The sequence below is a fragment of the Canis lupus genome, chromosome X (genome assembly GCF_011100685.1).
Source record: "Canis lupus familiaris isolate Mischka breed German Shepherd chromosome X, alternate assembly UU_Cfam_GSD_1.0, whole genome shotgun sequence".
NCBI lineage: Eukaryota > Metazoa > Chordata > Mammalia > Carnivora > Canidae > Canis > Canis lupus.
The window spans coordinates 2388249-2414834 of NC_049260.1; the positions used below are offsets into that span (position 1 = coordinate 2388249).

Consider the following 26586-nt stretch of genomic DNA (forward strand, 5'->3'; position numbering starts at 1 on the left):
GGAGTACGTGCAGCTGGGTAACACTCCGCAGCCCCACATCTACGCGGCACAAGATGTCCAACACTTAAAGACTTTCATAATGAGCCGTTAGTGAGGCAACCTGTAGTCTTCAGAAACTATTCTAAAAGAGAAGGATATTGATAGGAGGCTCTTTGATCATCTCTTATTATGTGGGCTTTGGAAGCCAATAGAACATCTGTACGTTGGAATGCGTCCTTCTCAGGAGTGTCGGAGGTAATGACATCAGTAGGGATTCATCCTAGCAGAGACTGGACATTGAAGGGCGGGGCTAATTTATCTTAGCTGCTCATGGTTGGGGTAATGATGTAAATAGAACTCAACGTAGATCACATGACTTTTTTGACAGTCAATATGCCCAGAATTAACTACATCCTTCTCCGGGTGTGCCACATGGCAAAACCACAACTTTTCGACCTAAGACCAATCTAACATTTGATCCAAAATGCAATCCTATTGTTTTTTCACCCATCACAATTGCTCTTTTCTCCTTGGTACAGGCAATAGCAAAGGAGCCAGCTTTGGTTTGTGAGCTCAGACTTACTCTGAGTAGCTGGGGGTTACTGGTAGACAAGTTAGCACAAGCCTTGAGAAGAAGCCTGGTCCCTAAAACTATTCACTTTTAGATACGTTTGTGTTTGTTTTTCTTTTCGGGAACAGGAGCAGCGCATGCAATCTTTACAAGATGATACAAATTTCAGAAAGTGTTTATATGTTTGCAAAGATTTCCCAATGGCTGGATGTTTGAAAGGACTGACCAGGCTCCATGGAGTTTACGTACGTAGAAGTTTCATTTAAAGAAAAGAGATAAGGTGAGAGAGAGAGTGAGAATCAGAGAGGAGAGAGATAGAGAGAGAGGGATAAAAGGGGAGACAGACACTCAGACACACAGGAATGGGAGAGACAAACATCAAGCCCCAAGAGACATTCGGGGCACAGGCTCTCGATCTTTACTGTCATATCAACCGTACTCTGTCTCAGAACCCGATCAACACCTGGAGGGGAATCTTGACTTCTCCTTCCCAAGACGCTCTTGGGAAGTTCCCAGGAAGCTTTGACTCTCCTGTGGAACCAAGCCAGGCTATCTACTTGATGAGGCCAGCCACACACCATGGGGATCACCATGGGAATTGTGGGCTTCAATATGCATCACAAATCCCACTACCCTCATCTTGTCCAAAAACCAATAGAAAGACAACAGCTTTTCCACTCCACCTGTAAGTCAAGTAGATCCTCTGTAATTTTTACATCTGTCTGGGGGACAATGCATTCAGGACCTAATTGAGGGAAGAAGATCCATTTATTCATCAAAAACTTGTCTCCATAGATCACATTTTACACTTCGATGCAATGAATGAGGACCTTAGGTCGATAAAACAAACACTGCAAACTTCTGGTACATATTGCTATTATTAACTATATTCACCAGGCTCGATATTAGAGGTTCGGAACATAGTCATCTTAAATTGGAGAGTCAATTATACACCAATAAATCTCTAAAAAACCCCAAACATTTCCATTAAGATTTGAAACTCCCCTACTTATGCACCCTTGTTTCAAATAAGGAGGAGAGTGAGTGGCTTTGTTTGCTAAAACCACTTATTAGCTGCGACTTAGGGAAATACCATAAATGAACAACAGATACCATCAGTGTGAATTAAAAACAAAAAAATCCAAACACAAGAGGTTTAACTCCTGGGACTATCTCTTTGTTTATCCCCTAAAAGAGGCCTGCTCAGGTTAAAGGTCAGATCCCTGCCTCACTGAGAGTTTTGGTCTTTGGGGAAGGGCCTCTGTGTGGTCCCTGAAGTCACACACGTGTAACCACTGGGGTCTACATCAGGGGATGAAGTGGTTACATAAAGAGACTTTCGCCAGACGGGACTATTGTTTTACCACGAGAAATACTGGTTTAGACCAACTCAATTTGCTCATCCCCTCTCTTTTGTGCCAGAAGCTTCAGTATATCCATTGGACAAGCTCTCCAAATAGGTGAGCTGAAAGAAAAAGGCATCTCAAACTTAGTTGACCTCACAGACCAACAGCACCATCTACTCCCTCTTTCCCCCTTGGAAAGTCTCATTTTTGGAAATAGTGACCACATGCAAGAATTCTCAAGCCCATGGAGCTGTAGACACATCCAAGGAGCTTTTGGAAAACCTACATGCCTGTTTGTCAGTCTTGACCTTCTGAAGACCTACAGCACCATCTACTCCCTCTTTTCCCCCTTGGAAAGTATCATTTTTGGAAATAGTGACCACAAGAATTCTCAAGCCCTGTGGAGCTGTAGACACTTCCAAGGAGCTTTTGGAAAACCTACATGCCTGTTTGTCAGTCTTGACCTTCTGAAGTCTGACCTTCTCCTCCAAGGAGATCCATGTGCCCTGGAGTTGCCCCTTCTGATGGTTGGGGAGGTAGGAGACCTGCAGGCATTTTTTCTCTCCCTGTAAATATATTCATTTCTCAGAATCCCTTAGGTCACAATTACACATGTCGGCGAAAAGCATCACTGTTTGGATCATAGATGTCAAAATAATGCAAGCAGCAGTTCAACCTTACTTTGTCCTTAGATTACACCTAAACGGTTCCTTTTTGTTTTTATCTTTTTTTTTTTTCTTTTAATTTCACATCGAGATGGCTCCCATTAAGTTCTAGCGGACCTCCAAACCCCCTGCCTGTCAAGGCATCAGCCTCCTGTTACAGATGATTTACATGATGGTGGCCAGACAATTTGCAGAAGTCAAGCAATTAATCAGGTAACTAAAAACGTTTTTACCAAAATAGTCAAGTAATTGAAACGTCCCTGAGAAGCCATAATTGATCTACATACTCCTGAGAAAATATCTGGATATTACATTAGCAGGTCACATTTTTTACCCCAAGTTTAAGACCCTGGGATATGTTAGTGCTGAGTTATACTCCTTTCATTAGAACCTCAAAACCTCACCCCTTTCCTTCCTCTCCAGAAAAGGAAGGTAGAAAATTTCAATGAAGTATCAAGACAGGAAGCCATGGTTTCTTTTTTAAAACCAATTACCCTAGCATCTTTTATTGAAGATCCATAGTATCTAATGTAATTTTTCCTGAGGGAGGGATAGAAATCCGAGTTTGCATTTAAAATAAAACAACAATATAGGAGTTCTCGCTGAAAACTAAACACATATGGGTTTATTGATTTTTTTTCAAATTAGGAAATAACACAACTGGGGGTTTCTTAGGGTAAGTAAGTGGGATGGGAGATAGACTTTTCTAAAACTTCAGATGAGCATTCATAGGGGAGCAGGATGGCCCCACACGGCAAGTGAGAATTGTAGGGCCGGTGGGATCAAGGGGGATTGGCGGGATCAAGGGGGATCGGGAGGCACCAACAAAATGGCGGTGGACACCCCCAACCTGTGGCCCCCACCTCAGAACTTTCCCATCACCAGCAGATGGCCAAGACATGTCATCAAGGGAGCCTGGGCCTATGCAGGAAACCTAAACTGTACCTTACCCTGACCCCATATAGGGGCATAAGCAGTTATCGCCCCATACGGACTTCACCAGTAATATGCCCTAATACCTGTCACCCTATACAGACACCCAACTCCTTACCCCTCCCCTCTTAAAAAGCCCCCTTGCCCTCCCTTGCACCTGACTTCCCTGGCCCACAACTTCCCTGCTCGCTCTCTCCCTCCCCTGCGGGCCAGGGAACCTCACTCAAGAACGCATCCCATTAAAAGCTTGCCTCGACCAACTTTGGCCTGGCCTCTCTATTTCCCTACCAACTAGATTAAACCTGACAAGAATATTTTCAGAGTGTCTCATCATAGACAGATGGGCTGCCACAGGTAGATGGGATTAGGTACCTTCTTAATTCTGGAATGTTCTGCACCAGTGGAAGGTCTGTATTGAATGGTACCTGGGACTGCTTAGTCTTTATGTGTGTGTGATCAAGCCCTTTGGCCCAGCTTAAAACACAGACTTACCGCAGGGATGGCTTCAGCGCCCCTATGTTGTCTTTCTTGGGATATCCCTTTCCATGATATTTGTAAAATCAGACAGTTTCTAAAAGCAGTGCCCTAGAGAGCGTGCAAACATTCTACATTTAATGCTAGCACTTAGGCCACAGAAGCCAACACAACAGCATCAGGCTATCATGAAAAACGTTACCTCTATGAAACATATTTAAGAAGCGTCCAATGACACCATGAGACTATTTTACAGGATAGTCTAACACCTGTCTATTTGCTGTTTGTACTTGGAGCATCTCTGTTGAACGATGGTCAGGAAAGCAAAGACTGGGGACCAAGAAAATGGAGTTTCGGGAGAGTAGGAAGTGTTCTATGCCTTAAATTCTAGCAGCAGAAAAACCCATGTATAAAAATCACAGAAATGCAGATTACATTCCCCTCCCCACACTAGTGTTCTGAATGACCCATCGGTGTAACGATTCTTGTGTATTTGCCCTCTACAATGTAAATTCTTTTAAGCATTAAAAAAAAAAAACAAAAAAAAACACAATTCCAATTATCCCCAAATTGTGTGGAAAAGATGACCCTCTTTTACCTGAATCTACCTCGAATAAATAAGAGACTTTATTATGAAGGACAATGCCTCTTCGTGATTACAGAGAGATCAGTTTGTCCTTTATTCCAGGGTGTTAGCTATCATAATGTCAACGGGAGACTTCACTGCTGAAAAAATAGAATTCGTACATTTAAGTCTGTTTTTCTTTTGTCTTTGGGGTGTACACTTCCAGGGACAGGCATATAAAATGTTGTGTTTTGCTTTAAGCAGCAGTAAGGATCGGGGTTCAGGCATGGCTAGACTTTGGCTGTTGGCTGACTGGCACGTTCACATTCATACTCTTAGAATAGCAGCTGCCATGTTTTGTGCTTCTGGCACACAAACTGTAGTGTGAAGGGAAACAGGGACCAGGGCAAAACTCTATTGCGGTAGGTGGGCACCACAGTGTGGATGGTGAGCCCTACCCTGCTTCTGAGCTCTTGTCTGAATGCAAGGGACAGACTAACTTGGGTGGGTATTTGAGGAAATCTGGGACTTACATGCAGTCAGAAGAGCCACACATGTAATCGGGGATGGGGCAGATGTGCTCCTTACTGGAAAAATCAGAATAGTCCTTGTCGAGGAGCAGACATGTATTCATGTCGGGTCGCATCTCAGCTGAAGTGCTTCTATGGTCCAGCCATTGTCACTGCCACTGAGCTCACATATGCCATAGGCCGACTGTACATGCCACGATACCCTGCAACATGACTTCACACCTCAGCTACTGTGAGCTGCTCAAGGAAAAACCCTAGTCTTTTTTCTTCTTGGTTTTCCCATCACTTGGCAGAGTCAGAGTACATATGTAGTGTCTTTGTTTTACATGAAGGATGTTTTGGGAAGGTAGGTGCACATGGATGGAAGCAAGACACTCAAGAGTCTAGATTTTCGATACGGAAGATCTTGCATGTGAAAATGACAAGAAATGAGCCTTTTGGTCCCAAAAGCACTGGAAGGGCGGATACCTTTAAGTTTAAACATGAGACCAACGTAGCTAAACTGCCTGTAGGTCATCACTGTGGTGCCTCTTCCGGGAAACCGTCCCTGACTGTTCAAGGCCACGATGGGTGCCATGTTGGGAAAGATCATGGATTAGAAGATCTATGACCCCACGTTGGTTTTGCAATTTTCCAGAAGGAAGACATTGGGGTGGATTCTAGGTACAGTCTGAGTGATCGTGAAGGAGTAAAGTGAGGATGAAAACTTTTCTTTCCATAATGTAACTCTGTGGCCAAAATGAGATGGCATGCAAGGACTGTGGATAGAACAACAGATTTAGGAAATGCATTGTAGTACCTTTATATTTTTGGAATCTTGAGAGGAACAATGGAAACAGCTTTCAACTTCCATTGAGGAACCAATATGGCAGAGAACATTTATTTGCATGTTTTAAGTCTATTTAAATCTACTTTTAAAAAAAATCATCCAACATATTTTTATTTTCAAAACATTTTTATGCGAAAAATTTGAAAATCAATCAATTAGTTCCCCAAAGGAAGTGGCCACCTCGTATTCTACAGAGACCTCACATCCGGAGACTTCGACTCTGAAATCAGAGGGCCTGTTCAGAGGTCAGTGATATCGGATACAATTTAACTAGAAGCAAGACAAATTTGGAATTTAAAAAAAAGTAGATTTCTATAGAATATTTTGCATCTGAGCTATTTCTGTACTTTATCTTGTTTTATTACTATTCAAACACTAATGACCTAGCGTTGGCTGAAAGTATCGCAGTAATTTACATGTGTGTTCATATTACATACTTGCAAGTAATTATTTGGAATTGATTTTATACTCACTCATCTTTGGCTTTTTAATCATACAAATATTAAAATAAATTTACTCACAATTCTCCTCATTCAATTCCCCACTTCTTTCACATCACACGCTTCTATCCTGTTCAGATTCTATGATGCTTCCCGAAAGAATGCTATGGTTTTTCTGGCTTGAGATTCAAAAACTAAAAATGGTTAAAAGCCAGAGAAGGGGTAAAAAGGAAAAGGTTAAGACAATACGAGCTCCTCGTAATGCTGCCAGCTGATTAAACACGTGGTCCCAAAAAAAAAATAAAAAAAAAAAAAAAAAAAAAAAAAAAAAAAATAAACACGTGGTCCCTGGGAAATGAAAAGGGCACGTCATCAAGGAGACAGTTTGTTTTCTCAAGTCTGTAAAGTAAGCACGTTCGTTTTCAGGGCTACAGACGGTCTACGGATGACAAGCTAACTCGATTCTGACCATGAAGTGCTTGCGGGGCAGAGAGGGCATCCCCGCCAGATCGCTGCCAAGGAGTAGGCAGCAGGGAGCATTCATTGAGGCATCCCCCCATTTTCTTGGCTGGTGTGTTTGTCTTCTTTCGGCTCTCAGAGATTCGACACAAGCCGTGGAATGCATTTTCGGATGGCGGGCGTTAGTTGGGCTGATATTGTAGAATGGAAGACTGATCTGGGAAAAGGTAGAGATTCTAAGCCCAGATGGTGTGGGGAGCAGGGATTGCTGAATGATGCCCTGGAGACTCTTCTGGGCAACCTGCTCGGGGGACTTTGGCAGGTGGGGACACCAGGAAGATAAATTGCATAGGTCTAAGTATCAAAGGCACAGAGGTGAATCGTTCGTTCAGAGAACAGGGAGTACCCTGAACAGGATGCGAGTCTCCTACAGCGGCCAGTGGCCTCTGCCCAGACTGATCTTGAAGAATGCAGGGGGAAGCAAGGAACAAAGCAGCTAAAGCCAGGCAGCCTGCAGCTGGGACTGTCTGAGCAGGTGTCGGCAGCTGTGGGCAGATGCTGGTCGCTGCCTTAGCCGAGGGCAGTCCCACCGGTCTGTGACATTAAACGAAGGGGCAAGATGGACTTCTGCTTTATTTGTCCCCCACTGTGGCCTTGTCTCCTGAGTCAAATAAATGTGGCATGGAAGCTGGAACTTGTGAGAAGCTGAGAAAAACAGGCATTGGGAGGATCCCTCCAGCAGTTGCAAGTGTGTCTCAAACTGCCCATTTGGGGATGAAAAGGGGAAGCATTATGTTGCCACAATCATGCCCTTGCTAAACTTGGCCCCCGATACACCTCGACACCTTTACACACTGTCGGCCCCAAGAGATTGGGAAGCCTACAGCTTTCAGAGACTGTGAGATTCTGAAAACAATTTTTAGTAGTGCACAGAAAAATGTCCGAAAGACCACGTGGGTGTCAGAGAGACCATTAAAAATACAAGTTTTTTTCCTAAGCCCTTACAGACCATTACAAATATAGACCGTGTATTAACTCATAAGAACGCTCAAGAAATACTAAACATAAAGTATCCTAGAAACCACGCTGTCTGCCTCTTACTCTGTATTGTATTGACATGGGTGGACGCTAATTTATACATTTAAGAAGGTAGGCAAGACATTCCTGCATATTTAATAAAACATATGAACATACATACATAAATTAAGTGCTGGGTTACAGGAGGTATTGTAAGAAAATTCCAAAGTATTAACTAGAACTAAATCAAGACGCTATGTTGAAATAAATTGGGGGAATTGACATAAAAAATGGAGGGAATTACATCCTCAAAAATTTAAATTGGAAAGCAGACTATCTCAAAGTGATGATCTACATCCTACATAAAGGTGATAATGAGTAGAGTAGCATAAATCCCAAGGATGTAAAGGGAAAGAGATAACATAAGAGAAGAAATAACCCATAGAGATGATAAAGGTATGATTGGGAAATTCAACACAACCAAGAGTTGTTCTTTGAAAACACAAGGAGTAAAAGATGTGTACCTCTGGCACCACTAAGAGATTAGGAGACAAAATACAAAGAAGTAGTGATATTTGTCAATTATTTCTTAATTAAGGTGCAGAACAATACAAAGGATGAAGGTTTTAAATATAGGAGGGGTCACCGCTACAGATAAAGCAGAGATCATTCACAACTTCATGGACTTTGATGTCCAGAAGGAATGTGACAGCAAAGCTCAAGAATTATTTTTAGGGCTGGCTTACCAAGAGGTAACAAGATTGAAAACTGCATATGTTGAAATCACTACAGCAGTGATTAAAAGGCTTCCAACAGAGAGAATATCCATAGGCTGTTCAAGAAGTAGATCAGTCCACCTTTATACAAAAAAAAAAAAAAAAGAAAGAAAGAAAGAAAGAAAGAAAGAAAGAAAAGAAAAGAAAAAGAAAAAACAAAGAAACAGAAACAGTGAAAATATAATGACCCCTATGCTACTCGTAAGGCTGATGTGAATTTAACCCTGAAGCTGATAAATAGACAGTGCAGGGAAAAAACTAACCAAACAAGAAATCCACTGTACTTACAAATTTGGCTTTGAAAATCAAAGGGCCATAATTGTGAACATACGTTATCCAAAAAAGTACAAAATAAAAGAGGGTCTTGTGACCTAATTGGGGGTGTCCCTGCATAGCAGAGATTTATAATTAGAAAATCTGGAAATGCAGTTTATCATGGAGCTGGATTTTGACAAAAAACTATAATCAACTGGATGGAAGGAGAAAAAGCAATGATGGTATTTGAGTGTCCTATCTCAAAAAAGTCTGTAATTAGGAATGAAATGGAATTTACTCTGGGGACTGCAGGAATTTATTGAAATGGCAGAGCACATACCACCTGAAATGGGAAGGCACCGTCTTTATACGGGGTGGAGAAGAAGATGCATGGCTTGAGATGATTTTTACTAACCCTGCAGAACTTGACAAGTATGAATGAAGCCGCTGACATGAAACATACGTTGGGACGAGGACTGAAACCATCCTTCATGCCTTGTGGGTGGGAAGAGTAAACTGGGGAAGACTTTGAAAAACAGGTTAGCCGGACCTAAAGCAGGACGTGGGCAGAGCCTGGAGCCGGGCGTGTGCTGTTCACACAGATGGTAGACATCTAAACTAAAAGTGTGAGCTCCACCAGATGGCAGACGGCCCCGTTTACCCGGATTTGCAAAAGGCAAAGAAAATGAAATGCACATACTCATCGTGAAACAACAGTTCACTTAACGGAAGGAAGAAAACCCTAAACGCGGGATTTTTTGCGGAGATATGAAGTTTAACTCAAGATGGGGAGACCTGTTCGGGGAGGTTGTTCAAAAAATTAATCTTCGTCATGATCCTCGGTTTTGTTTGGTGTGGTGGGCTGTGGATGCTTACATCATCTAGGCAAATAAGTAGAAAGAATGGGCCAGCAAAGAGCGCGTGTGAGCCGGGTATTTGGATTAACCAACTGGTGCCCACCTGGGTGCCTATATAAACCAAATATAATTTAACGGTTTGTAGGGCGACTTTGTGGAGGGGGGAGAAATATCATAGACCATAGGGCCGCCCTGGTGGCTCAGTGGTTTAGCACCACCTTCAGCCCAGGGTGTGATCCTGGGGACCCGGGATCGAGTCCCACGAGGGGATCCCTGCATGGAGCCTGCTTCCCCCTCTGCCTGTGTCTCTGCCTTTCTCTATGTGTCCCTCATGAATAAATAAATAAAATCTTTAAAAAATATATCATAGACCATAGAAGTGCAGAGATAACCACAGCACGATACACGTAGGGGTCCCTAAGCACCCTTCAAGTGGTGTGTGTATGTGTGCACACCTGCATACACCGCAAGAGCTCAACCCTCAAGTCCATGTGTATTTGGGGGAAAAAAAAAAAGAGAAATTGAAGGTAACTGATATACAATAGGATGTTGCTTCCCTGAAAACGATTTTCTGGGAACCATATTGCAGATTCTTGATGCTGCATTTTCTTTATTGTGTTGAGCAGAAAGGATGAATGGTTGGACTTCAGCAATATAGACCCTTCCCACGACAACAGAAACACGTAGGGGGCCGAGAGCGTTTTCCGGTCAGTGCTGAACGCATTTACATGGCGAAACACGCCTGCTCAAATGAGATCCTTGGAAATGAAAAAATAGAATAAAATAGAATAAAATAAAATGCAATAAAATAAAATAAAATAAAGATTGATCAACCAGAAAAGCCTTAGGGAAAAAAACATTCTGAACCCACACTTTATTGACAATGTATTAAACTTGGATGTTGGTGAATATTTTCTGAATTTGGTCTTTCCAAAATAATATGCACCTCGGGCTTGTAAAATGGAAACTAGCACAGGATATGAATTTCCCTGGTTTCCAGGGGTTTACTTTCGTACAGGAAGAGATGATTAAAAACTCAAAGATGATTTAATTTAATTAGTAGCCTACTTAGCAATTAGAAAACTCTTTGACCAACATTGTATAAACTGTTTTTTCCCATATTTTAGCACAGATATTTTATTTATTATTATTATTTATTTTTCCCATATTTTAGCACAGATTATTTTTTTTCAAGATTTTATTTATTTACTTACTTATTTATTTAATTCATGGGAGACACAGAGAGAGAGAGGCAGACACACAAGCTGAGGGAGAAGCAGGCTTCCTGCGGGGAACTCGATGCGGGGCTTGATCCCAGGACCCCGGGGTCATGCCCTGAGCCAAAGGCAGATACCCAACCACTGAGCCACAGATATTTTAAAATGTGGCAGGTAGTAAGAAAAACAAAAGGTGAATCAAGTACGTGTCAAATCAAAGCAGCTAATAGACGTCAGTGAAAAAAATTCAACAGAAATATCTTTGTACCAAGTCTAGGAAACACCTTTTCCTTGATGCCTCAGCTGGGAGTAAAAGGTCTACTCACAGGGATTGCAAGTGAAACAATTAAGTAGAAAGCTGCAGTTAAGCCTCTGGACGTTTACTTATTTTTATTTTTCAGTAATCTTGAAAGCCCCTGGATATTTGTAAAGGTACTGATGTTGGTTGCAAAACCAACGCCAGCCTGGCTCACTTCACGCGGGACACTTGTACCGCCAGCCCTCAGCGAGCTGAAGAAGGTACAAAACGTAGCATTTGACTTGTGACAACACTTTTTTTCCCCCTGAATGCTGACCATGGAAGACTTGTCATTTGAGTTCTGACTTTTTTTTCCCCCAAACATAGCGTTCCCCACAGCATCAGGGGAGCTCGATGAAATTGGCTCTTTGTTCCATTCCAAGGGAATTAGCAGCTCCAAGATGGTGTGCAGGAAGAGGAGGCTCTGGAGATTTATAATGTCAACAAGTGCCCCACGTGAACTGGATGCCGAGGGTAGATAGTTCGCACCCAGTGCAACAGGCCCAGGCCAGTGCTCACACATCTGGGACACTCAACAGCTGGCTCCCAATATTCCCTGGGTATGGCTCAACCTGCAGTTGAGTTGGGCGTGAAGAATGGAGGCCATGGCGAGAAAGAGAGTCAGCGGTAGCAACACATGAGATAGAATTGAGGGTGTTCTAGATTTCAATACAAAGTTTACTTAATTCCTCTTCACCCCCATGCTTACGGCAAATTTTGAAATTCGGTGAACTGTATCTCTATCATTATTCATGAGGTCATGAGTCCCCCCACCCCACACCATGCCCCACAACCAGGAGCTGGGTTCCAGCAAGTGAGTGGCACATGGAGTGATTTCAAAGATGCCGAATGTTCTCCAGGACGGAGATGCCTTCTCGGAAATTAGAAGGTCGATTCCTAAGATCACATGATCTGGGCATCTTTAAAAGGAAGTTATCTGGGCTCCAGAAGGTCATAACACCTTACAGACAACGACAGCTTTTTTTTCGCATCTTGAAGATAATCCTAAAAGCTCATAAAATGTGTGATGCTTTTGTGGGTACCTGGAAGCTTAGCTCCAGTGAAAACTTTGATGATTACATGAAAGAAGTGGGAGTGGGCTTCGCCACCAGGAAAGTGGCTGGCATGGCCAAACCCAACAGGATCATCAGTGTAAACGGGGATGTGATCACCATTAAATCGGAAAGCACCTTTAAAAATACAGAGATTTCCTTCAAACTGGGCCAGGAATTTGATGAAGTTACTGCGGATTACAGAAACGTAAAGAGCATCATAACCTTAGATGGAGGTGTCCTGGTACAGGTGCAGAAGTGGGATGGAGAATCAACTACCATAAAGAGAAAACAAGTGGATGATAAACTGGTGGTGGAATGTATCAGGAAAGGCGTCACTTCTACCAGAATTTATGAGAGAGCATAATCCAAGGGACATTGAGCTGAAGTTTGCATTGAACTCTACAACATTCTTTTTTTTTTTTTTTATAACTCTTTTTTTTTTTAAATTTTTTATTTATTTATGATAGTCACAGAGAGAGAGAGAGAGAGAGAGAGAGGCAGAGGGAGAAGCAGGCTCCATGCACCGGGAGCCTGACATGGGATTCGATCCCGGGTCTCCAGGATCGCTCCCTGGGCCAAAGGCAGGCGCTAAACCGCTGCGCCACCCAGGGATCCCCTCTACAACATTCTGTTGGACATATTGTCCAGACATGTATTGTTATTTTCTACTAATTAACAAGCAACCGATTTCCCCCAAATGATCTTATTCAATGTGGATATGTTTGTTAAATAAAACCTTTTAGATATAGAAAAAAAAAAAAAAGAAATTAGAAAGTCCTCGCTCATGGAGACACGTCCCCAGCACAGGAGGATCCACAGAGGTGCCAGCCTCTGGCAAGCCTGATCAGCCTCCACTGAGTCACTGGCATTCAAATAGATGCATTTGCCTGTCCGGAGGCTTTGGACAGAGGTCATCGCCACATACTATGCATATTCTCTCTAGGAGGGGACATTTCACTCAGTCCACGATTCTTATTTTGTCATTAGCAAATGTCTGACATTGTTCACGAGCCCATCTTAATATCCATTTTTGTGTGTGGCCTTCTGTTTGGCACACGGAGAAGAGAATATTGAATGCTGTTTTACAGCAGATGAACTAATCTGATAGAGTTTCCTTGCTTTGGAGGTGCCAAGTTTTATTGTTTTTCAATTCAATTTTGTACAGAAAGTAATTCTGTCTGTAGCTTTAGGAGCTAAGATATCTGCCAGGACATACACACACACACAAAAAAAAATCCACCATATTTGAGGGGAATTTGGGGAAGAATATGAAAGACCAAGCAACCAATTGGGAGATATTCTGCGATATTATTATTTGAAGATGTAAAGCTATCCCCTGAGCACACCCCAAATAGTCAAGATAGCAACTTAGATAATGGATTCGATAGAATCAATAACCCATAACCGCGTTTCTCCCAGACAACTGAATTTTTGGTTTGAGTCTTCAGCACCTAACACAGTATCATTGAAATTCCTGGATGGATGAATGCGTGAGTCTATTTCAGGTTGTTACCACCGTCCTATTATTTTTTTGATTATTGAGTACACAATACCTGACATACGGTGCTTTTTTTTTTTTTTTTTTTGTGCATTTGAAATCTGAAATGAGCTCTAAAGTAAAGCTCAAGGACGTTGTCAACTTGTTTGTTGGTGTTGGTTGGATCTTCCGGGAAGCACAGGTTGGGGTAAACATAGAAGTGCCAGCGGTTAATTGGGGGTAAGAATATGATACACAGGAGATGCGCATAAAAGGCAAGGGGTAGAAGGAGAAGCAGAATCGAACAACGGGAGCTGCAGACAGACATGGCACCACCAACACAGAGAGAGGATCTGAAGCACAGTTTGCCTATTAACCGAGTCCCACATGGGAAGAAATGGTGAGAACCCTCTCTTGCTCCGGTGTAACTGGAGCTTGACCCTAAAGGCATGGAAGCTGCAGCTCTCGGGCCTTGTACTCTTTGCAACCAAAATCCCAAGTCACACAGGGAGGTCTGAATGGTCTCTTAGGCCATCACACCTATGGGACTAGCAGAAAAAGAGCAGAAAGGAGCAGGATTCAGCCCTTAAAACTCCAGGAGACTGCAAAGAAAGTTGCAAATAATGAGATTTTAGTGCCCGTGCAAGCCATTGTGTCAGGTGTCCACTCTGAGCAACTTGCAGTACGAGGCAAGATGCAAGCGGCTCTACTGAGAATCGAAGGTTGCTGGGAAGAAGAATCCGAAGATTTTACACTAGAATCTCAAGTACCGCAACCACGAGCTAGCTCGGACATCTGTGTTTCTGCAACTGACCTGCCGGGAAGAATCACAGGAGCAGAGGGTAAAAATACCACCTCCCGATATCCTGAGGAGTCCTCAGCGGGGAGGTGTGAGACACAGAGCACTTGAGGACCAAAGCCTTGAACCTCACAGGACTGCTGTTCACGGCAACCACCTTGCTCTGAGCATCCCAACTACTTCCAGCTCCCAGAATAGGCTTCTTAGATTCCATGTGCAGGATGCTCCTGTCCTGTACAGCTATGGGGCGTAAGGCCTTCTATCTGTGCTTTTTCTCTTCGTTCCTTGAAGAACAGCTAATAAATATCAAATCTCTGTTCAGAAGTATCTGACAATGGACATATCCATCCAGGAAAGCTCTGCCACACATCAGAAAAAATTACACATCAGAAAAAATTACATCAGTAATTTATGTGTATGCATTGCCAAAATGCTAAAAGCTTAGGATTATGAAAACCTTTTGCTACGGGAAAAAAAAATATGTCTACTTTTTAAGCAAGATTTTACTGTTTCCTCAGAAGTCCCAATGAATGCTCAATATTATCAGAAGCCTTCTCAAGTTTTCACAAGTCAATAATGATCTAGGATGAAATAATGTAATTCACATCAAAAAAGGGGTCTTCAAGGGGCACCTGGGTGGCTCAGTGGTTGAGTGTCTGCCTTCAGCTCAGGACTTCTCTCTCTGCCTGTGTCTCTGCATCTCTCATGAATAAGTAAACAAAATCTTTAAAAAGAAAAAGGGTCTTCAGTGAGTTCTAGACAACTTATTTGAGGTGGTGGAACTTGGAACAGGTTGAGAGGGTGAGAATGGGTGGTTGGATACTTTATCGGTTTACAACGGTAAAAATAACCAACATGAAAATCCTCAAAAATGTAGACTTCTCATGTTCCTTGTGCCTCTGAAGTGCAGCTACACATCAAAGCTTGTGGGTAGTGCACAAGGGAGATTGGCAATGTAGCATTTAAAAAACCAGCTAAATGCCTAAAATTGCAAATCAGATGTCTGTAGGCATATCTTATTGTACATCCATTTCTGTTTGTGATCAAATAAGCATTAGGATCCAAGCAAAATAAATTAGTAATTCTGAGCAGAAAATGAGGTTTGATTTATGACCTGAACATCTCACCTGGCAATAGCCTGAAACACTTGTAACATTCCTTAAAATTGAAATTGACCCTCTTTTCTCAAAGAGCGTAATTTGAAACACCTTACAACCAGTTATTCCCAAATTAAATTATTTAAAAAGTACACAAGACAAGGTGCATTGGTTAATATGTACCCGGATCATTTGCTAATGAAGAGTGAAACAATTTCTGAAGGTGTTTATAGAATGACCAGTATTTATTCAACAGAAATCTAATGAATTGAGGGTAAAAGCAAGTGCTATAGTGTGTCTTTCAATCTGGTTTTGTTTGCTTGTTTTTAATTATTAATGAGGCTCACAGTATTGTAGATGAATGTTGACAGACACAGTTAAGATGTGACTAGGTACAAAGGAGTTGTCTTGAAAATGTACTGGAAGCAAAAAAAAAAAAAAAACAAGACTTGCTTTATATTCCTTTTTTATGTTTTCTAAGCACTATTAATATTTCTGGGTCCTCTGTTTTAATCACTTTCAAAAAACCTGTTGATTTTAGGGTACCTGAGTGACTCAGTGGTTGAACATCTGCCTTTGGCTTGAGTCATGAGCCCAGGAGTCCCACATCGGGCTCCCTATAGGGAGACACTGATTCTCCCTCTGCCTGTGTCTCTGCCTCTCTCTGTGTGTCTGTCATGAATAAATAAATAAAATCTGTTGATCTCTTCAATGGAACAGCCATTATCTGCTGCCATCTTAATCTGAGTTGGAAAAGGGAGCCTGCCATGTTGTGTCCATGTGTCCTTCAATGTCCTGAAGAAAGAACCAACCTATGTGGTCCCACATGGGAAGATGGGTGCTCACGTGGAAACCATCATGGTGGGGGCCACTTCAGAAGACTTGCCTTCTACTTGCCTCTACTCCAATATGCTTTCTGCTCCCCGAGTCCAACGGAACTCATTTCAAGAAATTAGTGACAAAACCAATTCCATTGTGTACTCCGGAAATTACTTAAGAATATTCCTCAAAGAGAAACTACTCCTTTCTTTGCTGTAAAGCATTCTTGACATCTTGATTTGGTTTGAAATTTCTCTTTATCCATAGCTGGGTGTGTGTGTGTGTGTGTGTATGCGTGTGTGTGTATGCGTGTGTGTTTTTCTACTTCCTCTTCCCCAGTCAAAAACACCAAAAAAATTCTACTTGGAGAACAAATCCATTACAGAAACTTGAGAGTCTCCGTTTTAGAAGTGGGACTCGGAATCATCATGAAAGACAAGAAAAAACATATCCCTAAAGGTTGCTGGAACAAACCACATAACGTTTTCTTATTTATTTAATTTTTTATTTACTTACTATTTATTTATTTATTTATTTATTTATTTATTTATTTATTTATTTTAGCATGTTAGATTTTCAATGACTAGTATTTTCAGAAAAATACGCTTTGGATTTCAAGGGGTGCTTTCATCATAACATTGAAACCTGTGGGGATCCCTGGGCGGCGCAGCGGTTTAGCGTCTGCCTTTGGCCCAGGGTGCGGTCCTGGAGACCCGGGATCAAATCCCACGTCGGGCTCCCGGTGCATGGAGCCTGCTTCTGTCTCTGCCTCTCTCTCTCTCTCTCTCTGTGGGACTATCATAAATAAATAAAAATTAAAAAAAAAAAAAAGAAACCTGTGGGCTGGATGCAATATTAACAGAATGGACTTTGTGAGTATTATTGCCATCTGTCGAGAAGCCCCAAGAGATGAGCAGCTCTGTTCTCATACAAAGTACTGCTTTTAGAGCCCCTGACTTTATAGGATCTGTTTATATTTATGCAGAATTGAGGGGATTCACCCTCTCAGATGTCCTTCCTACAGTTCCCGAGAAGTAGGCATGAAAGGTCCACTTGGGAACATCAGCTAGTGAGGTCTCTGGTTCTGCAAATACCAATTTATACCAATTTTCTGGTTTTCACCCACCCAACGTATGGCCATGGAGATCCTCAATGGTTTGGTTACAGAGGAGAGATTGTGAACGTTAACGTTGATATTTGTGAAAGAGACTGTTTTATACAAAATCCTTTATGAAAGAAGAGAGACATATGAGGGATGATATCAGCAAGCAGACTGTACCTCAATCTAGGAGACAATAAATGGAAGGACAGATTGCACCGTGGTCCCTATGGACGGAAACTCTTGGTTTATGCCTGTGAAGATACGTGGCTGGAACAGATTGTTTTCCCCCTCATAAAATCTGCCTGTGTTTGTGTTTATGTCGGTGACCTGTTGTTCTTTTGGGTGAACACCTACGCCTTTACACCAGTTTAACGGTGGTTGTTGTGGTCCAGTAAACGCACGTAGATGAGTCAGACAGAAAACTCTGAATGACCCAGTAATTTGGCGCTCTGAGAAATGCATATTGCTCATTGGATTTAACCTTCATGGAGGGAACCTCGAGAGTTCAGGCAAAGAAAAGGAACTTGCACTTGGTAATATATTAGTTAACATGAACTGAAAGATTTTTTAAAGGTACTTTGTGGCACTTTTCTGTCATTAATGAGCTCTCCACAGAAAGTAAACCCTGGCTGGCCCAAAGGGCTGTCCATCTGGATGACACTACCAGCTTTAGAGGCAAATGTGAGGATTATATTAAAATATGTGGAGTTGGATTATGTCCAAGTAGGACTGCACTTGTCCTCATTTTCTGGAGGAAGACCGAAACTGAAGAACTGGTTGATGCACATGCCCAGAGGTATGAAAAATACATAAATGCAAGCATGTGCATTTGCACATAGCGATATTTGTGGTCAATATGGGGATGTCTCAGAAGACCAGACACAAGGGTCACCTGTAAGACAAGACAGGAAGCAGGGTAAACATTGGAGGAGGCACCACAGTGCAACGTGCTGCAGGAAGTCCTACAGAGTAAAGGAACAGGGCAGCACTCAGTTATATAAAATAACAGAGAAGATAAAATGTTAGCTGTGGGGACTTGAGCTATTACCCAGGAGGAGAATCTGGGGTCAGAGATCTCCAATCAAACTCACTCCCTTGCATGAGCTGGATTAGGTCAGCAGCCCTGGAAAGGGTTGCTTCCCAACGAGATCAGTGAGCATGGAAACTTGATTTGGAAACTTGGCAGCAGCTAAGAGAAGCAAAGAGTCTGGAGGACGGCATCGATCCCCACAGCCAGGGAAAACCATATAAAACCTATCAAGAGCTAAATGCACATCCCTTCCCAGTAGAGAAAACAAGGGCTCTATCAGATAAGTCACAGAATCTCAACTAAATAGACATATGTGTGCTGCACCCTCAACTAACAAAATGAAAGAGAAAGTGTAAAGGATAGGGAAGATGCCTCTTTTTTTTTTTTTTTTTTTTTTTGGAAGATGCCTCTTGAAGCAGTTTTAGGAAATTTAGTATACGGAAGCTTGTTCCCCACTTTAACAAAGTAGTGAATTCTTAATCTAGGAGATGGCAAACGTTTTCTGTAAAGTGTCAGACAGGAAATATAATGACTTTGCCACCATATGGTGTCTGTTACAATTATTCAACTCTGCCTTTGTTGCATGAAGGCAGCCACAGACAATACGTAAAAGAATGGGCATGGCTGTGTGCCAATAAAACTTTATTTACAAGGACATCAAGGGGGCCAGAATTGATCTATGGGCTATAATTTGCTGGCACAGGTTTCCCATGCTACCTAGCATAAGCACCTCTTAGGAGATTAGGAACTCAGCCCCAAGACCTGTGGAAAGGGAAGCTGTATCTGTTTTTGTTTGTTTCCTAGGGTTTTTTTTTTTTTTGATTTTTTGATTTTTAAATCTGTATTGATTGATTGATTGATTGGTGAGTGAAAGTATAGAAGTTTATGAAGTAAAGATAAAGAGAAAGCTCTCAGGAGTGAGAGGGGTCCCGACAGGGTGGCCACTAAGGGCCTGTAGGGTTGGCCTTTTATCGGGTTTGTTTGTTTTTTTTATAGAGAGAGCACAAGTAGGTGGAAGGGGCAGAGGGAAAAGGAGAGAGATAATCTTAAGCAGGCTCCATGCTCACCATAGAGCCTAATGTAGGGTTTACCTCACCACCCTGAGATCATGACATGAGCAGAAATGAGGAGTTAGACACTCCATTGACTGAGCCACCCAGGGGCCCCTAAGAGAAACTATATTTGTAAGAAGATGCACAAGCAAATATTATAGAATGCATTTCAGACTGCTTTGATTTGCTGGGACAGCTTATAAGATTCAGGGGATGTAAAGTGACAATAGACACATGCCCCCCACACATAGATATACATACACACACACACACACACACACAGGTTTTTGTTGTTGTTTTTTTTTTTTTTTTACTCACAGTGTTTGAAAAGCACTGCTTCAACACTTGGTCATTAATGGTATTACTTTTTAACAATACCAGTAATTCCCTAGTCAGAAGAAATATATTCATTGTTGATACGACATGAAAAATTGTTATGAAAGTCCCCAAGGGGAGAAAAACAAATGGACTCCATAAGGAAACAACAGTAAAAGGATGTAAAAAAGAAGAATCCCTGTTGTCTCCAGTCTGTGTGTCAATAGCGAGTGAGGACTGACAGCCAGGGCCGTCCTCCCAGACCTGCCATGAATGAACCATCTTCCGTGTCAGGACAACATCACCACTGGGGTTATTTGTGCTGCCAGGCTCCCACCGCTCTTGGATCGGAAGCAAAGAGGGGAAGGCTGCATACAGGAATTGGTAACAACCATCCATAAGAAGCCCCAGAAGTAGGACAGGGTGGGGCGGGGTGGGGGGAGTCGGCCCCAGAGTATCTGGGAGGAACCCTAGCCACTCAAGGAGGTGAAGAGCCAAACTTAATGTCTCCAAAGGGCAGGATCAATGAGCAGAGAAAACTCATTCTGGGGAAGCCGCACTTGCAGTTCTGACCTCAAAGAACTGTGAAGCCTTAGCGGGAAAATGCAGCACACCCCCTGCTCGTGCGTGGATGGTGAATGGCTGAGAGCTACAGAGAGATACAGATGTAGGGCTTAGATATAGATACATGGGTCATAGAAATATATAAATGTAGATGTAAGCAGTAGAGATACAGGGACATACACGCAGGTGACATGTAGATATAAATGTGCAGTAGATTTAGCTGTAGATGGTAGAGACGCACTCAACGCACACGGATGTTAGATGTACACATACATCTCTACGGTTGGGTCTACACCTACTCCCGTTTCAACCTCTGTAGCTCTACTGCTACCTTGGACTGGAGCTACCTACAGAGAACTCACTCTCATGCAACTTCACACTTGGCCTTCTTCAGGTGCACCAGAATGTTCTACTGACACGATTAACCACAACACACCTAATCGCTGGCTCTGAAACACTCCCTGCTCTGCATAACCCAGATAAGAAACCAGTTGCAAGACTCACGGTTAAAAGGGAAACTGCACCTCTTACCATACATTTTTGTGACTCTTGTTTATAGAACTTATGGATCAGGGTAGCCCAGGGGGCTCAGCGGTTTAGCGCCGCCTTCAGCCCAGGGCATGATCCTGGAGACCTGGGATCAGGTCCTGCATCGGGGTCCCTGCATAGATCATGCTTCTCCCTCTGCCTGTGTCTCTGTCTCTCTCTCCCTCTCTCTGTGTGCATCTCTCGTGAATAAATAAATTAAATAACTCAATGGATCAGAACTTAAGTTGCACATCTCCAGACACTGAGCCGGAAAAGGAAGAAATGGTGCATCGTGGAAAATATAAACAGCTAACGTGATCATACTTACGGAGTAAGCTGTATTCCATGTGGCGTGTTTAGACACATGTGCCTTCTCCTTCCGTGTCAAAAGTTTTGTTCCTGTGTACTTGAAAATGTTTTCTTCTCTTGTCATGTTTGGGAATCCGTTCCATCTGCATGGCTGCTTACTTCTTAGAAGAGGAGACAAAGAGGAATCTTCAGGAAACATTGAGAATATAAAGGGTAGACCGTCTGGTTACGCAATGTAATCTAGAAGGATGCAGATGCAGGAAGAGTCATTGCAAGTGTCATTGTGGCTCCAATATGGGAGTTCAGGATGTTGATACGCATACTCACACACACAAAATGTCATAATCCTACACATTCCGTGTACCTAGGACAACTGAGCAACCACAGCCGTGCAATGAACAAAGAGCTGCCTACCTGAATACCATCACCCATCTGACGAGTGAAATTTCCACGAAGAAAAAAAAAAATCACTGTTCTTCTCTCTTGACGATTTCTAGCAAAACTAATGAACCTTATTCAGCCAACACAGCAGACAGCAAAACGAAAAATACAGAAACTTGGTGGTATATCCCCATCAATCTTGGTTTACCATTACACACCAAAATATACCAAAATACCTAACAAATGAGACTTAATGAGTGCCTCTCTGCAAATAACCTCAATCTTGTGTTTAAGTCAAAAATATGGTGAAGATAGAAGGTATTATTATGGAATAGAAGAATTAAGACCATAATTTTGCCCTTAAATAAGTGCATTGAACAGGGAATGTATTCAAGTGTCTAGAACGGTCTCAAATCGAACCTCTGCATACACATCACTTAACGTTCTCATCATCAATTTCTGTTCATTTTCCCAAAAATCCCTTGCTTCTCTGTGCTTCTCTCTGAGCAACTACCAAAAATGTCATTGATGTTTTCAACAATTAGCCTGTTGTCTTGGGACAAGACACAGCAACTGCATTATAGGACCTTGTAGCTATGTGATTATTTCCCCTCTGAGATTCCAAGTAAGCACAATTAGCAAAGTCGGCTTGCCAGCTGTCAATGCAGAGTGGAGGAAGCGGGTGTGAGACGTTCCCATTTGCTAACTTAGCAAAAAAGAAGGGGGATGATGGGTCACAGTAGCACCTCGTCGCATGTTCAAGAAATTCCTCAAGCACAGACTGATGGGTACAGCCATAGGTGAGCTTTACTCTGCCTTACATTTTAACCATCTTTGTGCTTCTCTTGGGTTCCCCCAAATCTCTCAGAACTCACCAATTTCCAATACGGTCCACTATTCATTGACTGAGAACCTGCCAGCTGAATGCTGGATTAGGTAATTTGCAATAAAGTATATTAACCTAAGGATTTGCACATTCAAGAATTAGTTGCCTATTAACACAGCATAATCCCTTAAGACTAAATACCAATAGTTAAAGTTCAGGTAAATGTGCTTGAAAGATTTTGAGGCATGATCTTGAGGTATGTTAAAATGTTAAAAAAAAAGAAAAAAAAAACCCTTAGCCTTACTTTAGAGAATCAATTCAAGTTCCAATCAATGTTTGATTAAATCTGCATGCACGTTTAAATGCTAGTTGTGGAAAGAAATAGATCAATGTGGAATAATTTTACAGTGATTATTTTTATTTAAATATATGTAATAGATCTCTACACAAATTATATCTAAGACTTATGTGTTACTCGTACAATTTAATTCAGAACATCTGAACAGAATATGGATGGTGATGAAAATTTAAGGAAAGGGGGAATTCCTGGTTTCTTATCGAAATCAAGTTTTGAACCAACAAGCTTCAGAGGCAATCTCTAAAATTCCTGCGTTATGAAAAAAAAGAGAGAAAGAAAAGAAAAGAGAGAAAAAAGAACCCACCTACATGGTAATAATAAGCCAAAAGAGCTTGCATATGGAATAAAATTTTACTATAAAATAGCATCAGTTATTAATAGCATTTTGTGTATTCTAAATGAAAACAATGTATTTTTCAAGAGGAGATGCTACAGGTAGATATCGGTAATGTTCTCTGGCAGATCAAAACGTTTGCTAGCAATATACAGAAACAGGTACGAAATGGACACTTTTAACACATTTTGCTGCATTTATGTCTCATGTAATGGATGCTATTTTACACCCCACCTTATCGGGGTGTTGGAGTTTAATTCAACTGGGTCCTGACCATCCATAAGTAAGTGATGTTAGGAACGTTCCTCAGTCTCTCGGAGTCTATTTCCCCATATATATAAAAAAAGAAATAAACTAAATTTGATCAATATGTGCAACACAGAGCTCAGCTGCAAGGATTTTATCTGGTCAAAAGAGGAAAAGAACAAGGAGTATAAGATATATCCTGTCTTGTAAATGGGTCACCACTAAAACTCCAACCTTGCCTGTCATGAGGATCCCCTGGCCTTTCTTGAAATCTGTCATATGAAGAGTGGTTCCAGACAACACTCAGACAACAAGCTGGACAAGCCAAGGAGGTGATTTGGTGTTTTTTCCCTAGAGAGATGTCCATAAGGGTTGGAGTCAAGTCAATATTCTTTTCGATTTTCTAGGAGGCAAGACTTCCTAGGCTCTTTCCAGCAGACCCCCTGAACCTCCTTGGTATGGGGAGTAAAGCAGATTCCTTTAATGTGTTGGGGATGACATGTAACTCAACAGTGACAAATCAATGGTAGATGGGTGGATGGATAGGTAGATAATAGATGACAGGTAGGTGGTAGATAAGATGACTGACAGATGATATAGTTGGTGGGTGAGGGTACATGATAGATAGATAGATAGATAGATAGATAGATAGATAGATAGATATAGATAGATTTAGATAGATAGATAATTGATAGATGATAGATAATTGATAAATGATAGATTGATAGAAGGATAGATAGAGGATTGATAGATGATAGATAGATAGATAGATAGATAGATAGATAGATAGATAGATAGAATGGATGCATACATAGGATAGATGGAGAGACGGATAGATAGATGATGGGTGGATGGATGGTTGGATGGATGGATAACAGACAGAAATATAGTTTGTTGATGATACATGATAAATACATAGATAATAGGTAATAGATTATAGGTGGAAGGTAGGTAGTAGGTAGTTATGAATAGATGATTGACAGATGATAGATTAGTTAAATAGATGAGAGAGAAGGAGAATATACCAAGTCAGACATGAAAATTTAGTGTACAAAGTAATATGAGGTGACACCTCAAGTGAGGTGTACAAACAGTAACCGCCCCTTTTTAAAACGTAACATCCTGTTAACTGTGTAATTCGGGGTAATGTCTGTCAAGACATAAGCCTGCTCACAAATTCCTCCATGTTTTTGCAGCCAACCCTTCCATGTTACTCCTGTCCCCAAGCCAACACAGATCCATGTGCTGCACTCGCATTGGTCTTCTCCACAATTTCATGTAAATGCCGCCACGCGTGTAGGTAGACGTTCGTGCCTGACTTTGTTCACATGGCCTCGTTTCTGAAATTCATCCCTGTTGTTGCATTTTATTAGCTATATTCCCTTTGATTGATGAATCCTATTTATTGTATAAGTGGATAAACAACACTTGTAGGTGCATTCAGTAGGTGATGAACGTATGGCTTGCTTCCATTTTTTTTTTTTCCAATTTTGAATGAAAATGCTATAAATTCATGTGCACGTCTCAGACAGACATGTGTTCACCTCTCTGGTAGATACCTACGACTGACTTTTGCAGGGTTATGTGATTAGTTTATGTTCACATTTGATTAACAGTCTCACTGCTTTCCAAATGGGTAAAATAGATTATGAAGAGTCAATTTCTAGAAATTTGTATTTTTAACACTCGATTACAAATGCTAGCAAATGATGGTGTTACTATTAAGGTTTTGCTGGTCTAAGGAAAAAATTCTATGTATTTATTTTTAAGTTAGAATTTTACTACCTGATGGTTTAAATGTTCTTTTTATATGCACAACACATGGTTAGTCAAATGGTTAATCTAAGAATAAGTGTACAGAAACATCTAATTTCCCCCAGGACCACAGAATTCCTTAGAATATTTGATTCCGGGTGCAGAGACTATTACTGCAAACCTACATCTCCAATAGATGGCTTATCCTAATTTACCACCTTATTATCTGTAAAAATGCAGCATATATTGAACAGACATTTTGAAGACAGATGGCTTTTAAAATTTATCCTATTTGATTTTAGATCACAGCATGTGTGTCAAAAGAACACAAACTCAGTAATCATCACCTCTGGAGTTACTTTCTCTATTCCATGCCCTTGGAGTGCGTAATAAATAATTTTGAAGAACGGATGACTAATTTCCATGCATCCAATTTCCTTTTCTACAATTTTTCTCCACGATGTTCTGATTCTTTTCCATTCATCACGATAGCGAACAAGACTCTCACTGATGGCTGTAAACCACTGAGCAGAGACACAGTTTGTGTAGAAGATAATTTTTTGTAAAGGTGTCAGTTTGCTCTGGAAGATGATTTAAAACGAAGAACAATTTTTTTTATGAATGTATGCCTTTGCAGAAGGCAGAGTTCACTGTTCTTCAAAATGATTCATTGATGAGACTCATTATGTACCTTGTAGTACGACATCTTCATGGAGTATCAATTTACGGGGGGAGTGTTTGATGATAGATGATTGTCTAACGAGGCGCATTGAAAGCATGTTAAGTCCAAACTTACTACGCTTTGTAAGTATTTGTTGATTCTACTTAACACTGCCCATATAGTTACCCGCTTTCAGAGGCGGCCAAAAATATCCAGATAAATAATTACATGTTTAAGCACAACAGTTAACATGGATTCGAGTGTCGATCTTTGCCCTCGGATGAAATTCCATCCAACGTTTCACGACGCTACCAAAAGTGACCCTCGTGATGCTCTCCCTTTTGTAAGGTGGATGATGTTGTGTTTATCATTCCTGATTGAACAAATTAAACCTAATTGGGTCTTCTTCAGTCGCGAATGATTACTTTGAGCTTTCTACAGGAGCTTCTTTTTCCCTGCAAAAGCAAGGTCAATGTAAACTATTAAGAGAATTAGTCGCTGTACCGGTTGAATATGTAATTTCAAGTACTCTTCAGAGAATTCTCAAGTTATGAAATCCCTCACGGTTAATTGTTGAAGAATATTCATCAGAACCTCAAGCTGCAAGGACAGAACTTATTTCTTCATTAAAATAAGGCAAGAGAGAAATAGGGTTTAGAAGAAAGCT

At 41.4% G+C, this 26586-nt stretch overlaps 2 long non-coding RNA genes and 1 pseudogene across 2 annotated transcripts in view; 2 read left to right on the forward strand and 1 right to left on the reverse strand.

The window, feature by feature from the left end:
- Nucleotides 1-26174, forward strand: LOC119868349. The gene is made up of 3 exons (XR_005386069.1): nt 1-234; nt 2653-2774; nt 25561-26174. It is a non-coding gene; the product is annotated as an uncharacterized LOC119868349 (long non-coding RNA).
- On the forward strand, nt 12190-12665 carry LOC491723 (annotated as a pseudogene).
- LOC111094843 overlaps nt 21384-26586 on the reverse strand; it is a 155374-nt gene continuing 150171 nt past the window's right edge. The window contains exon 3 of the long non-coding RNA XR_005386068.1: nt 21384-21519. This is a non-coding gene — a long non-coding RNA (uncharacterized LOC111094843). The remainder of the gene's footprint in view (nt 21520-26586) is intronic.